Consider the following 13,338-nt stretch of genomic DNA (forward strand, 5'->3'; position numbering starts at 1 on the left):
CCAGCTTTAATGATAGAAAGCATGTCAAACCCTGACCCAGTTGTTCCAAATTTGTCCTGACATTATGAAACCCCTACTGTCTGTTCTGGGAGCCACAAAAGGACATGCATACTAGTATATCTGCAACATAGGCATGTTACAGTAGCAAAATCTGAGCTAACTGCCAATTAGCTTAAAATCGGTGATGAGTTGGTACCGTAGGTTTCTTATGCACATCCATACTCACATACATACATACATACATACATACATACATACATACATACATACATACATACAGTACATAAATACATACAAGATTCAAGAGATTATTTGTCACCTGCATAATTGTACAAGTACAAGGCAGTGAAATGTCATGGCAACTTTGCAAATAGCAAATATAAAGATGTGTCAGTATACAAATTAAATGAGAAAAAATAATAAAATAATAACTACTTATTAACCTCGCTTGCTCGGTCTTTACGGGAAAATATCAGACCGAGGTCTTGACAGCTCAGTCTCTCCAAAAAGACCGAGGTCTGATATTTTCCTGTAAAGACCAAGCACACGAGGTTAATAAGAAGTTTATTATATGGCTTTTTTTTTATCTCTAAGATTAAAATAGATGGTTATTATAATGAGCTGTGATGCTGCTTTCAGTCACGTCATATTTGTAATGTAGTTGAGTCACGCATGCAGAATAAACGGCTAGTGGGTTCGAAACCGAATTGCGGTTAGCGGTTTCTGAATGCTCTTCATTGCTTATTTCTTGAATAACTCAGTGAGTCTTGTTTCTTTTGTTTTTCAGCCATTTTTGATTCCATTTTGATTTCCAATTCATCTTTTTTTTTGTCGTTTTGTTTTAGTTTTTGTTTGTTTGGTTTTTTTTTTTTTTTTGCAACATTGAAAGCCGGCACCTTGGAAAGAAAGTCCGTAATCACCCCATGGACATTACGGGAAAATTCTGCCTGCCAAGGAACCAGTCAGAGCGCACAATTTTACCAGAAGTAGCTCATGCCATATAATAATAAAAAATAATAATATATAAGCTAAGCTTAATACAAGAAAGTACAGGGAAGTAAACAAGGAGATAAACATGGTGCTGAGCTGAAAACCCCCCCCAAAAAACAAGCAGTGTATCGTTCAGGTTAATAAGGTTAATAAGTGTTTATAATCCATGTGGCCTGAGGAAAGAAACTTCTTCTCAGCCTCTCTGTCTTGGCCATGATGGAGCGGAGATGCTTACCAAAGGGCAGCCACTGAAACGGTTTGTGTTTGGAGTGGTGAATATCCTTAATGATTCAGTTTGCCCTGGACCTGCACTGCCTGGTGTTGATGCCCTGGAGGCAGGGCAGTGCTGTCCTGGTGATGTGTTCAACTCACCGGATCACTCTGTGAAGAGCTTTCCTATGCGGAGGGCTGCAATTGCTGTACGGTACCAGGCAGTGATTCCTCCCGAGAGCACAGGCATTACATTAGGGTTCTCTTCAGTCCATATAAATAAGCATTTAAGAATACATTTACACATATCATAATCATAATTATTATTAGGGCCCGAGCACCATTCGGTGCAAAGACCCTATTGTTTTCGAAGGATTCTTCTTCTTCTTATCCTGCCGTGTTTGGCCTTATTTGAGGCATTTCCCATGCACGAAAACTCATGAAATTTGATACACACATCAGTCGTTGTCATCGCTACTCAGCCACAGACTTTTGGCCCTGGGCATGGCCCAGGGACTTCATAGCGCCCCTTTTTCCATTTCCCATTGAAATGAACGGGTAGAACTTTGGAATGATGATGTCATAAGGCCATTTGGAGTGAAATTACACATGGTCATTTTTAACGTACTCCTCCTAGATGGTTCATCAAATTCATGTCAAACTTGGCAAACATGATGCCAAGATATTGCTGAAGTTGAATTGCTAAGAGATTTTTGATATGTTGTAATATGTTGAAATATTATAACATATAATATGCCGGGGGCGGCACGGTGGTGTAGTGGTTAGCGCTGTCGCCTCACAGCAAGAAGGTCCGGGTTCGAGCCCCGTGGCCGGCGAGGGCCTTTCTGTGCGGAGTTTGTATGTTCTCCCCGTGTCCGCGTGGGTTTCCTCCGGGTGCTCCGGTTTCCCCCACAGTCCAAAGACATGCAGGTTAGGTTAACTGGTGACTCTAAATTGACCGTAGGTGTGAATGTGAGTGTGAATGGTTGTCTGTGTCTGTGTCAGCCCTGTGATGACCTGGCGACTTGTCCAGGGTGTACCCCACCTTTCGCCCGTAGTCAGCTGGGATAGGCTCCAGCTTGCCTGCGACCCTGTAGAAGGATAAAGCGGCTAGAGATAATGAGATGAGATGAGATATAATATGCCAAGATATTGCTGAATGTTGAACTTGATATCTTGTAATCTGATTCTGATACTCTTTAGCCATTATGGACTGTCTGGTATAGCACCACCAACTGGCCAAGGAAAGAATAGGGTTTTGAATATGTGTGTTTTGACACATGATGAATTTTAACATGCTCCTCCTAGACGGTTCATGAGATTCATGTGAAATTTGTTATACGTGATGCCAAGATGTCGCTGATATTAAATTGTGAAGGGATTTTTGATGTCTTGTAATATGTTGAAATGGCCTTATGATATCTTGCCACATAAACAGGAAGCGTGTCAGAAAGCCACAGTGCATTGACTGTATGGTCGGACACTTCTTACTTCAATAGATATTATGATTATTATGATAACCTGACGCCCAATGGGCCTTCCTGTTATAGCGCCACCACCTGGCCAAGCAGGAAATGTGCCAGAAATTGGCAATGCCTTAACTGATTGATCTGACACTTTACAAAATATTGTGTATTATGATTGTGATGATATTCACATGTGTAATTCAGATGCCTAGCACAGCACCACCATCTGGCCAAGCAGGAAATGGGGAAAAATGTTCAATTCATTGATGGATTGATCTGAAACTTTACAAAATATTGGATATCATGAGTCCGATGATATCTCATCTCATTATCTCTAGCCGCTTTATCCTGTTCTACAGGGTCGCAGGCAAGCTGGAGCCTATCCCAGCTGACTACGGGAGAAAGGCGGGGTACACCCTGGACAAGTCGCCAGGTCATCACAGGGCTGACACATAGATACAGACAACCATTCACACCTACGGTCAATTTAGAGTCACCAGTTAACCTAACCTGCATGTCTTTGGACTGTGGGGGAAACCGGAGCACCCGGAGGAAACCCACACGGACACAGGGAGAACATGCAAACTCTGCACAGAAAGGCCCTCGCCGGCCACAGGGCTCGAACCTGGACCTTCTTGCTGTGAGGCGACAGCGCTAACCACTACACCACCGTGCTGCCCGAGTCTGATGAAATAACATATACAATTCTGTGCACACTCATACACACGCTCAGTCATATGCATATTTATGCATACACACATACACTATTTCACAAGTATGCACTCACATGCACACGCAACATCTATGAGCACACTCTCTTTCACATACACTTTCTCTCTCTCTCTCTCTCTCTCTCTCTCTCTCCCTCTGACAAACAGACACACACACACACACACACACACACACACACACACACACACAATAATAGTGGATGGAGTCCTTTGTCCATGTACGTGTACCACCAGTCATACACTCCGCCAAGTGGTCAGTGTTAGTAATTACCAGTCATACACTCTGCCTAGTGGTCAGTGTTAGCAATTACCAGTCATGCACACCGCCTAGTGTCCAGTGTTAGTAATTACCAGTCATACACACCGCCTAGTGGCCAGTGTTAGTAATTACCAGTCATACACACCGCCTAGTGGCCAGTGCTAGTCAGTAAAGAAATAAAACAAAAGAGACTGGCTAGGATATAAGAAAATTCTACAACCCAGAAACAGATGGGAGCTCCGCTTTTACGCAGTGCTTAAATCTATATATTAGTGACCTGCCATCATTGTGCATTTTGTTGCAGACATATGAAAACTCTGCATGTACACACACACACTGCAGACACAGGAAAGCTAAGATGGCTTAGGATTACAGCGTGAGATAGAGATAAGGAGGAGACACATGTATAGTTTTGTCATCTCATTATCTCTAGCACACCTATGGTCAATTTAGAGTCACCAGTTAACCTAACCTGCATGTCTTTGGACTGTGGGGAAAACCGGAGCACCCAGAGGAAACCCACACGGACACAGGGAGAACATGCAAACTCCACGCAGAAAGGCCCTCGCCGGCCACAGGGCTCGAACTCGGACCTTCTTGCTGTGAGGCGACAGCGCTAACCACTACACCACTGTGCCGCCCCCTGAAAGCAATTTTTTTATTATCAAAATTCTATTTATCTCATTTTATTAAATATAGGAATGCATTTCTGACAACTATTTTGTCACTGCTATAGCAAGTTATGAGTGTTTGAAATATGCTATATAATATATCAGTCCATATGTCAAAGCAATGGCCGTAAACGAGATTTGTTGAGACCTGTGCGAGACATTGCAGGACGGAAGTAAAACGTACAGCGGAAATCAAAGTGACCAACATCTGCCAACGTTGTCAAAAGGTGCGCGTGCCCTCTTTCAAATGCTGACGTAATTAAGCCAGAAGTTTTGTTTGTCTTGATAGCAACTGGGAAAGTTTGAAAAAAGTAGGCAGTAAGTGTCATTTAAACTCGTTTTTGTGCAATATTTCATTTGGAAAACAGTTTTCAAAATGGCGGCACTGACACCTGGTTGACACTTCACGTTTCGAAGTCTCACACAAGTCTCGTGAAGATCGCACGGATAAGCGACGCCTGCTGTGGACCAAACGAACTAAAATCAACATAGCTAAAAACTGAATAGGCCGATAAGTCTCATCTCATCTCATTATCTCTAGCCACTTTATCCTGTTCTACAGGGTCGCAGGCAAGCTGGAGCCTATCCCAGCTGACTACGGGAGAAAGGCGGGGTACAACCTGGACAAGTCACCAGGTCATCACAGGGCTGACACATAGACACAGACAACCATTCACACTCACATTCACACCTACGCTCAATTTAGAGTCACCAGTTAACCTAACCTGCATGTCTTTGGACTGTGGGGGAAACCGAAGCACCCGGAGGAAACCCACGCAGACACGGGGAGAACATGCAAACTCCACACAGAAAGGCCCCTGTCGGCCGCTGGGCTCAAACCCAGAACCTTCTTGCTGTGAGGCGACAGTGCTAACCACTACACCACCGTGCCACCCATTTAAAGTGAACAGTACTAGAAATTTATTGACCATTATGGCTATCCAATTCACACAACTCATTAAATTATTTCACACTGATCATGATCTACAACCATCACTTATATTAAGCCCAACTTAAGTCAAGATGTTCAGCAGCCAGAGAGATTAAAAAAAAAAAAAGCTTTTGAAAACAGGAGCTTGACAACAGGAAACTTCAGGAATTGCAGTTTAAAGATCTGATGACACATTTTTGACATCTTTGCCGATGTTTTATAACATAAAAAGTAATTCCCGATGATCCATATATTAATTCACGAAGGCGCCTATTTTACAAGTTATGATAAAAAACGCGGCTATTTGGGCAAATTTGACGGGGCTGCAGCACCCAGGAGACGAAAGAGGAGGAGGAGCTATATGACGTCATCGAAAGAATCTTCCTCCTCACTTACCAGTTTGTTGTTGATGCGACAGGTGTTCAGTTTGTCATTATTATTATTATTATTATACATTATTATGCATTATATATATATATATATATATATATATATATATATATATATAGTTATTATGCCTTCGTGTTGTGTTGCCGGATTTTGCTCCAAAACCCACAAGGATGGGGTAAGTTTATTCAAGTTTCCCAGAGATCCCGAGCTGCATGCGAAGTGGGTGAAGCAAGTCAGGCGCACTCGTGACAAGTGGGAGCCCTCACCAACATCCGTCCTGTGCTCTGAACACTTCAATTTGGATTGTTTTGACACCCTTCCCAGCTTAAAAGAATCTCTTGGGTGTTCAGTTCAGCACAAACGTGTGTTACTACCATCAGCAGTGCCTACAGTATTCCGGAGGGGGTCTACTAGTAGCTATGCCGGATCCAGCAGTCGCCTGGATATTTTGCTTCATTCAAGGATAAAACTAAGAAGCCATAAACTAGAAGACATGCCTGCCAATATTATCCTACCGGTAAATGTATCACGGATCAGGCATAGTCGTAAGCTTATTATGTTAGCCGTTTGCATGCTCCATTAGGAACTATGTATTCAGTGTAGCATACGGCTTACATGATATAAGCAGTGTTTACACATGCAAGACAACAATACACAATATTAAAATATTGATTCCGTAACATTTTGAACAAATACGGGTTGACCTACCAATCCTTGTTATCCAACCTTGTGGTGTTCGTCAATGCTGGGCTGTCTGCCTGTCTGCTGTCCATCTCGGGGTCGGAGTCGCTCTCAGATTGGTGCACAGTAACAGGTTCAAACCTGCACGGTTGGATGCACCCGTGTTCGTCATCACTAGATTCTTCCGATCTATCCCACTCACAACACAATTCTAGACTCCCAGAAGAGGAAGAGCTAGCACTAGAGAGTTCACCGGCGTTTTCATGCGCCATTTCCATTGAGTAGAACAGCCAGTGAACCACAGCGTGTTCTTCCGCTGACGTCACAGCATGGCCGCGAGCCACGGACCCAGTTTTCTTGCGCTGTGCAATTAAAAGTTGGATATTCGCGTAACAACAGCTTCTTTTCACGTAATTATAACAGAAATCTAACATGTTTGCCATGTTGTATAGTTTATTTAAGAAATTGCATAGAGTCTTGTTCGTGTCATCAGATCTTTAATGTACTGTAAAGCAGTACCATTTGAAGTAAAATGTATAGAATTGTTGTTCATTAGTCACAAAGGATGATCACATATAATTGAAGGTCAAGTGGAATAAACAACAGCAAAAAATAAAATGAAATACTCTCCTCTATGCTGCTCTGGTCTGACACTTTCCTGCAGAATCACAGTGAGGGTTTAAGAGAGTACTAAAATGGACAGGTAAGGCATTTGCTGTTTAATTCTTTAAATCAAAGGACTGGTAAATCCTTTATCTACAGTGGCAGAGAGGCTTTGTTCGGCTCCTCAGTCAGTGTTCATTAAAATAACTGATCATTTTTAACCACACTGCTAGCAAGTGCTATTTGTCACAAACCCCAAGAACTGCCATGAACTGAAACACAGGCATTGCTATTTTAGCTTGCACAGACATCTGGAGGAATGACTAGATATGCATAACAGGAAAAAAAAATCTCTATATAGGTTTAACTGTAAACTTTGTCCTGTGTAGTATATTTAAATAATATTGGCTGGCTTTTTTTCATGGTATATCAGATATATAACATTCTGAACAAGTTGAAGGTGAGTTCAATATCATGCTAGCTGAATGGAATACAGTATATCTGATATACCATGAAAAAAAGCCAGTCAATAATATTATTATACTACATACACACTCCTTTCGGGTGTTCAACGCATCTTTCTCTTTCAAAATTCTCTCAAAATCTTCTGTATTTAACGAAGCAAACCTGGCGGTCATGTTTGTTTAAAATTGGCACAGTCGCTCACTAGTGTGGAAGTTTTACGTCTCCGACGTGTAACGTCATGTCTTGACAACCATGCAATATTGTAAACCATATTCATCGCTCATTCTCCATTGAGTAGAGTGATAAGCGATATGCCAGGCTTGTAGTACTCGAGTCCAGGACTTGGACTTGAGTCTGATTTGTGCCCTAACTTTAAGGTCTCGTGACTTGACTTGGACTCAGATTTTTTCTTGATTTTTTTGTAACATGCCATAATAATTTGACATAAGATATTTATATCTACATTAATTTCTGTACTAATTTCATGCAAGAGTGTAACACCTGTGCACCTTGGTGCGTGCATCAGATAGACTCTCGGGTGCGCTCCGGACAGCGCACGTGCCAAGCGGACTCTTGCATGCACACTGTAAACGACTTGCACCTGCACAGGATTAAGGCGCAATCAGTGCACCTATATAAAATCTGTGAAAACACACTTACTTTGCGAAGTATTGAGTTGTGTTGCTGACACATTACCAAGCCATATTTCCTTGTTTGGGTTCCTGATCCCTGATTTCCTGTTTCTCGTCTTTGATTCTGCCGAGTCTACGATAGCCTGTTTGTGCCTCGCTTGACCTATCGCCTGTTTCACTGTTTTATGATTTTGCCTGCCATTCTAGATTGTTTACCATCTTCACTTATATTAATAAACACACATTCTGGACTTACATCCATCTCCCAACCATCTCTGACAGAATACTGCGCACTCCCTGACAAAGAGAAGCACATTCACCTGTTCATACGTCATGTTCAGGAACAAACGAATGTTAATGGTGCTGAAACAAAATCGTCAAATGGTGCGGTTTGAGTCTTGTTCTCAGACTCGACTCAGATCAATAGTAGACTCGACTCAATTTTTTTTTTTTTAATGACTTGGACTTGACTCAGACTTGAACGCTGGGGACTCAAGACTGGACTTGGACTCAAAGTTTAGTGACTTGACTACAACACTGCAATATGCTAACAATATTGAATGCTATCAAACCAAATAAAAGAAACCTGCTAGAAGGGAATAGAATACATATATGTTATTTACCAGCTGGGAGGTCCGTATTGTGAAATACCGTGACCGAGGTCTTGAAAGTACTGAGCGAGGCCCTCTGGGCCGAGGTCAGTATTCAAGGCCAAGGCCACAGTATTTCACGATACGGACCGACCTTAAGCTGGTAAATAACATATACGTATTCTATTCTAAAATGTAATGTATTCTAAACTACATTTTGCTGCCTATGTAGTCCCTTATTTATACAAAATTGAGTCATTCAGGATTCAGCCATGTTTTTGCTCGGCGTTAGCAAGTTACAGGTTTTTAACTTTCTCCTGAAATGTTTTCTTTTATTTTGTCTTCCTCAGGGTAGTAAAGCTCGCTTTCACTGTGAAGACTGTCGTTATCGCTATCCATGCTGTAAAATTAATGCTATTCTCCTGAGAAATGCGAAAATAAATCTCATCTCATCTCATTATCTGTAGCCACTTCATCCTGTTCTACAGGGTCGCAGGCAAGCTGGAGCCTATCCCAGCTGACTACGGACGAAAGGCGGGGTACACCCTGGATAAGTCGCCAGGTCATCACAGGGCTGCAAAAATAAATGTTGACAAAAATTGCTACTATGTTTGTTGTTGTTGTAAACGAGCAAGTCGCCAGAGGTCCATAACTGGGGTCCGTACCTAAGGATACGGACCCGCTCACCAGCCAATCAGAGCGCAGGATTTGATGGAAACCAGACCGTGAAAAAAATAAATGTTTTTAATTCCATCGAAAAAGTGTCCTGCATGGGTAATAATATATTTTGTTTCTGTGTGCCTCCCAAAGTTACATAACCTTCGTGAAACAAACTCAGCAAAAATCAAATCATTTCCCATAAAGGCAAGCTAACTGCTAACAAGCTAACTGACATGGGCGTTCTTCTCTTTCGCAGCTTTGATGATAAACTGTATTAACTTTCATTTGACAGTCTAATGCAATTTAATGTGGCATTTATATTGTTGCATGCTAATCATTTTTTTTTCTGCTTGTTGCAGAAAAAAAAAGTCATTGAACTATTTCATCTTCCCAGCTAAACTGTCTCTTGGCTAAACTGAGACTTATTAGTGTTCAACAAGGACTCTAACTCAGAAACTTTAAGAGCTGACTCGTGATTATACAATGCAAAGAGCTGAACTCTGCGTCCCCTATTTGGTCCATCAACATGGCTATCTTTTAAATAAATGATAACACGATAACAAGGAGCAGAATATTGTACTGTACCAGCACAATTTATGGAAGTTCTTTCACAATCATGAAAATGAAAGAGTGTGAAGCAGAGATGGAGGTACTCTAAATGTCATTTCTACTCCAGTTACCATGGTGAATAATTGATTATCAGTGACATTACAGAATGACTACAGGCTTGATAGATTAATTGAATTAATCAAGCTTAATGACAAATTAAGTGTTCCAATTAATCAAGACCACTGCATTACTGCAGAGAATAAAGAACAAAAAAAAATACACCAGAGACTGCAAGCTTCTCAGAGATAACTCAACCATGTGGAGCACTGCGTACTTTTCCTCCATGTAGAATGAAGCACTTTGGCTCACGCTCCCTGGGCTGCACTAAATCATTTGCACCCACATCCTGCACATTGTATATTATGTAAGAAAGTGCCATAAGACCCTAAACATGTAATTCAAGCACCAGACAGCAACACAAGTCCATTTCACCCAGTGGTACTTATATTATCCATAACGGCAGGTGCAGGTCAGCCAATCAACAAAGGTTAATCTTCATAAAATCCTTATTCACAGCTCCATACAGTTTAAATTCTGTTTGAAAATGTATTATTTGTTTGACGTGACCAATGTGATTAAAAAAAAAGTTATTCGACAGATAATTAACAGTTATTCCACTCAATCTCATCATACATGAGCTGACAAGGCGCATAGCACCGATTTAGTTATAATCCATGTATGATGAAATTGAGTGGAATAACTGTTTTATTCTACCACATTCACTGGATTTTGAGAAACAGAGCATTTTTATTTTTATTTTTTGCAAATTTGATAAATAAAAACTTTATGCAAAATGTCAGACAAAATAATTTCCACTTTAGAATTTAAACAAACTGGCGAAATGACAGGAGCAATTTGTAAAAAAATTGCAATAATAATAATAATTCTTGAAAAATCTAAAAAATATATACGTTCTTACCATCAAATACTTTTATTCCATATTTTGTTGCACTTTTTTTGGGCGGGGAGATTTTGTTTTCAAACAGTTTTTATTTTTTCCTCGGTTGGTTCAGCAACGCACCACCATTTTGTTTTTCTCTACTCACGGTATATCAGCTGATATCCTAGTAGTAGAGCAGCCAATCAGAGTGCACAATTGCTCATATATAGTGTATGTGGATAGAATAAAAGCCAATTTTCCATTGATTTGCTGGCTTTTCTAGATGCTGCACAATTGTGGAGCAGTTTGCTCACTGCCTCATTTATTGGCTTTTATTCTGTCTACATAAACTGGATATAAGCAATCGTGTGCTCTGATTGGCTACTCTACTACCAGAATATCAGCTGATACACCGTGAGTTATTATTGCAGCTAGTGGTCAAAAAAGAGATGCTAATAGAGGCTCAATTAGGGCAGGAATCATGCTGCCCCATATTTGCTCTTTGAACATTTTCTGGAGCAGTGACAGTTATATCATAAATGTGTACATCCTAAGTAAATACCCAATGTTTTTTTTTTCTTTTTAAAATTGTAGCTGCACTGGAAATGTAGCTGAAACCTGGCAACCGTCATTACTGATAAATTATATGGCCAAAAGTACATGCACTGTCAGAAATAGGGGTACAGTAGGAGTCCATTTCTGTACCCCTTCACAACACTACAATTTACACTAATGTACCCTCTAGGGCTCATTATTGGACCTCAAGGTAACTGTGTGTACCTTTTTAGGGCCAGAAAGGTTCCCAAGCAGTATATCAATGGTACATAAAAGTACCTTAGAGAGTACTGCCCCAGTGACAAGCCATTGTACCCCTAAATGTCCAAGAATGTACTTTATTTTCTGAGAGTATGGAAACCCGACCATCACGCCCATTTGTGCTTTTTGAACATCGATGCTATTAATATAACCGCCACTCTTCTGGGAAGACTTTTCACTGGAGATTGGAGCATGGCTGAAGGGATTTGTGCTTATTCATCCACCAGAGCGTTAGAAAGGTCATATACTGATGTTGGGTAAAGAGGCCTGATGTGGAGCTGGTGCACCAGTTCATGCCAGAGGTGTTCGCTGGAGTTAAATTCAGGGCTCTGTGCAGGTCACTCAAGTTCTTCCGCACCAACTTTGGCAAACCATGTGTACCGTACATAGAGCTTGCTTTGTGCACAGGGGCATTGTCATGCTGGAACAAGTCTGGGCCTGTTATTTCCACTGAAAGGAGATATTAATGCTCGGCATACAAAGACATCTCGTACAATTATGTGCTTCCGACATTGTGGCAGTAGTTTGAGGAAAGCCCACATCTACTGTACATGTGATGATCAGGTGTCCACATACTTTTGGATTTATATAGTGTATTAGCTTTTTTTTTATGTGTGCTTCAATGCGCCTGCTGTATCTATCATAGGTGAACAAAGGTACGTCTAAAACTGCTCAAATGAGCTGGATGACTTTGTTGTTGACTGTCAAGCACCTATTACATGATTATGGTAAATATTCACTAGACGGTAATTTATAGCATAAATCAAATATGAGAACCTCTCAACTTATTCATGCTGTCCTGACCCACCAAAATCTGTGCTCACAAGCTGCTAGGGGCATCTCCCCTGAGGATCACGCTACAAGTCGGAAAGTCGGTGGAGAAATGGAAAGTGTAGCTGATTACATATTCTGTTCATTGTACTAAAGTTTGGGCAATTAGCAGAAGCCGGATTTATTTGGATGTGATTTTTTTTTTCTGCCTCCCGAAACCAAGTGTAAATTAGCACCATGTAAGTTACTTGGAGATTACATGGTGCTAATTTTGCAATGTTGCCAGATGCAAAAGTCAAGAGTATAATTCTACCTGTTGTAGCACGCTGATTTTGAGAAGGTGAAGTGTTTAAGGACTGAGCTCAGCTCTCTGAGACAATGGCAGATTGAGGAAATTTGGGTGTCATTCAATTGTGTACATTTTTACATTCTTCTGATTTGATATCGCAAGTCTGCTGCTTGATGCTTGTTCAGAAATCCTTTTTGTTATATTTGCCTAAACTGTACACTTTCACAAACAGTTTAAGAAATCTAGAAACCAAGCATCAATTTTAACCCTTGATTTATCTGTTTATTGTGACCTTATTTTCGATGCAATTTTGTAATAAAAATAGGATATCCGAGTTTTATTAAAAATTGAAAGTTTGTGTGATTAAAACAGAAATATTTAGAGCCATCTATAAATGTAAGGGATTTTCGTACTTGACATTCTGACAGTGAGGTCTTTTGGTATATCTTCTTGGTTAGCACCTGGAGACCTGCATGTCCACATGTCCATTTTTATCCCTTTATTGAACTGTTAGTTTAGAATTTAGTTCAACTTTGTTCTTAGAAAATCTGGCTTATTTGCCATTCAGATAAAACCAATCAAGCCGACGTCAGCAAAGCAGGAACTGATTTATGGCAGTGTTTACTCAATTTATAGCAGTGTTTAAGCAATGTTGTAGTCGAGTCACTAAACCTTGAGTCTGAGTCCAGTCTCG

The 13,338-nt window shown here is 40.7% G+C and overlaps 1 protein-coding gene across 2 annotated transcripts in view; it reads left to right on the forward strand.

Annotated features, from left to right (window-relative positions):
- The window catches only part of edil3a (EGF-like repeats and discoidin I-like domains 3a), a 499,492-nt gene that overhangs the window by 380,087 nt on the left and 106,067 nt on the right, over positions 1–13,338 (forward strand). The window lies entirely within an intron of this gene.

Source organism: Neoarius graeffei, chromosome 24 (genome assembly GCF_027579695.1).
Source record: "Neoarius graeffei isolate fNeoGra1 chromosome 24, fNeoGra1.pri, whole genome shotgun sequence".
Classification (NCBI taxonomy): Eukaryota; Metazoa; Chordata; class Actinopteri; order Siluriformes; family Ariidae; genus Neoarius; species Neoarius graeffei.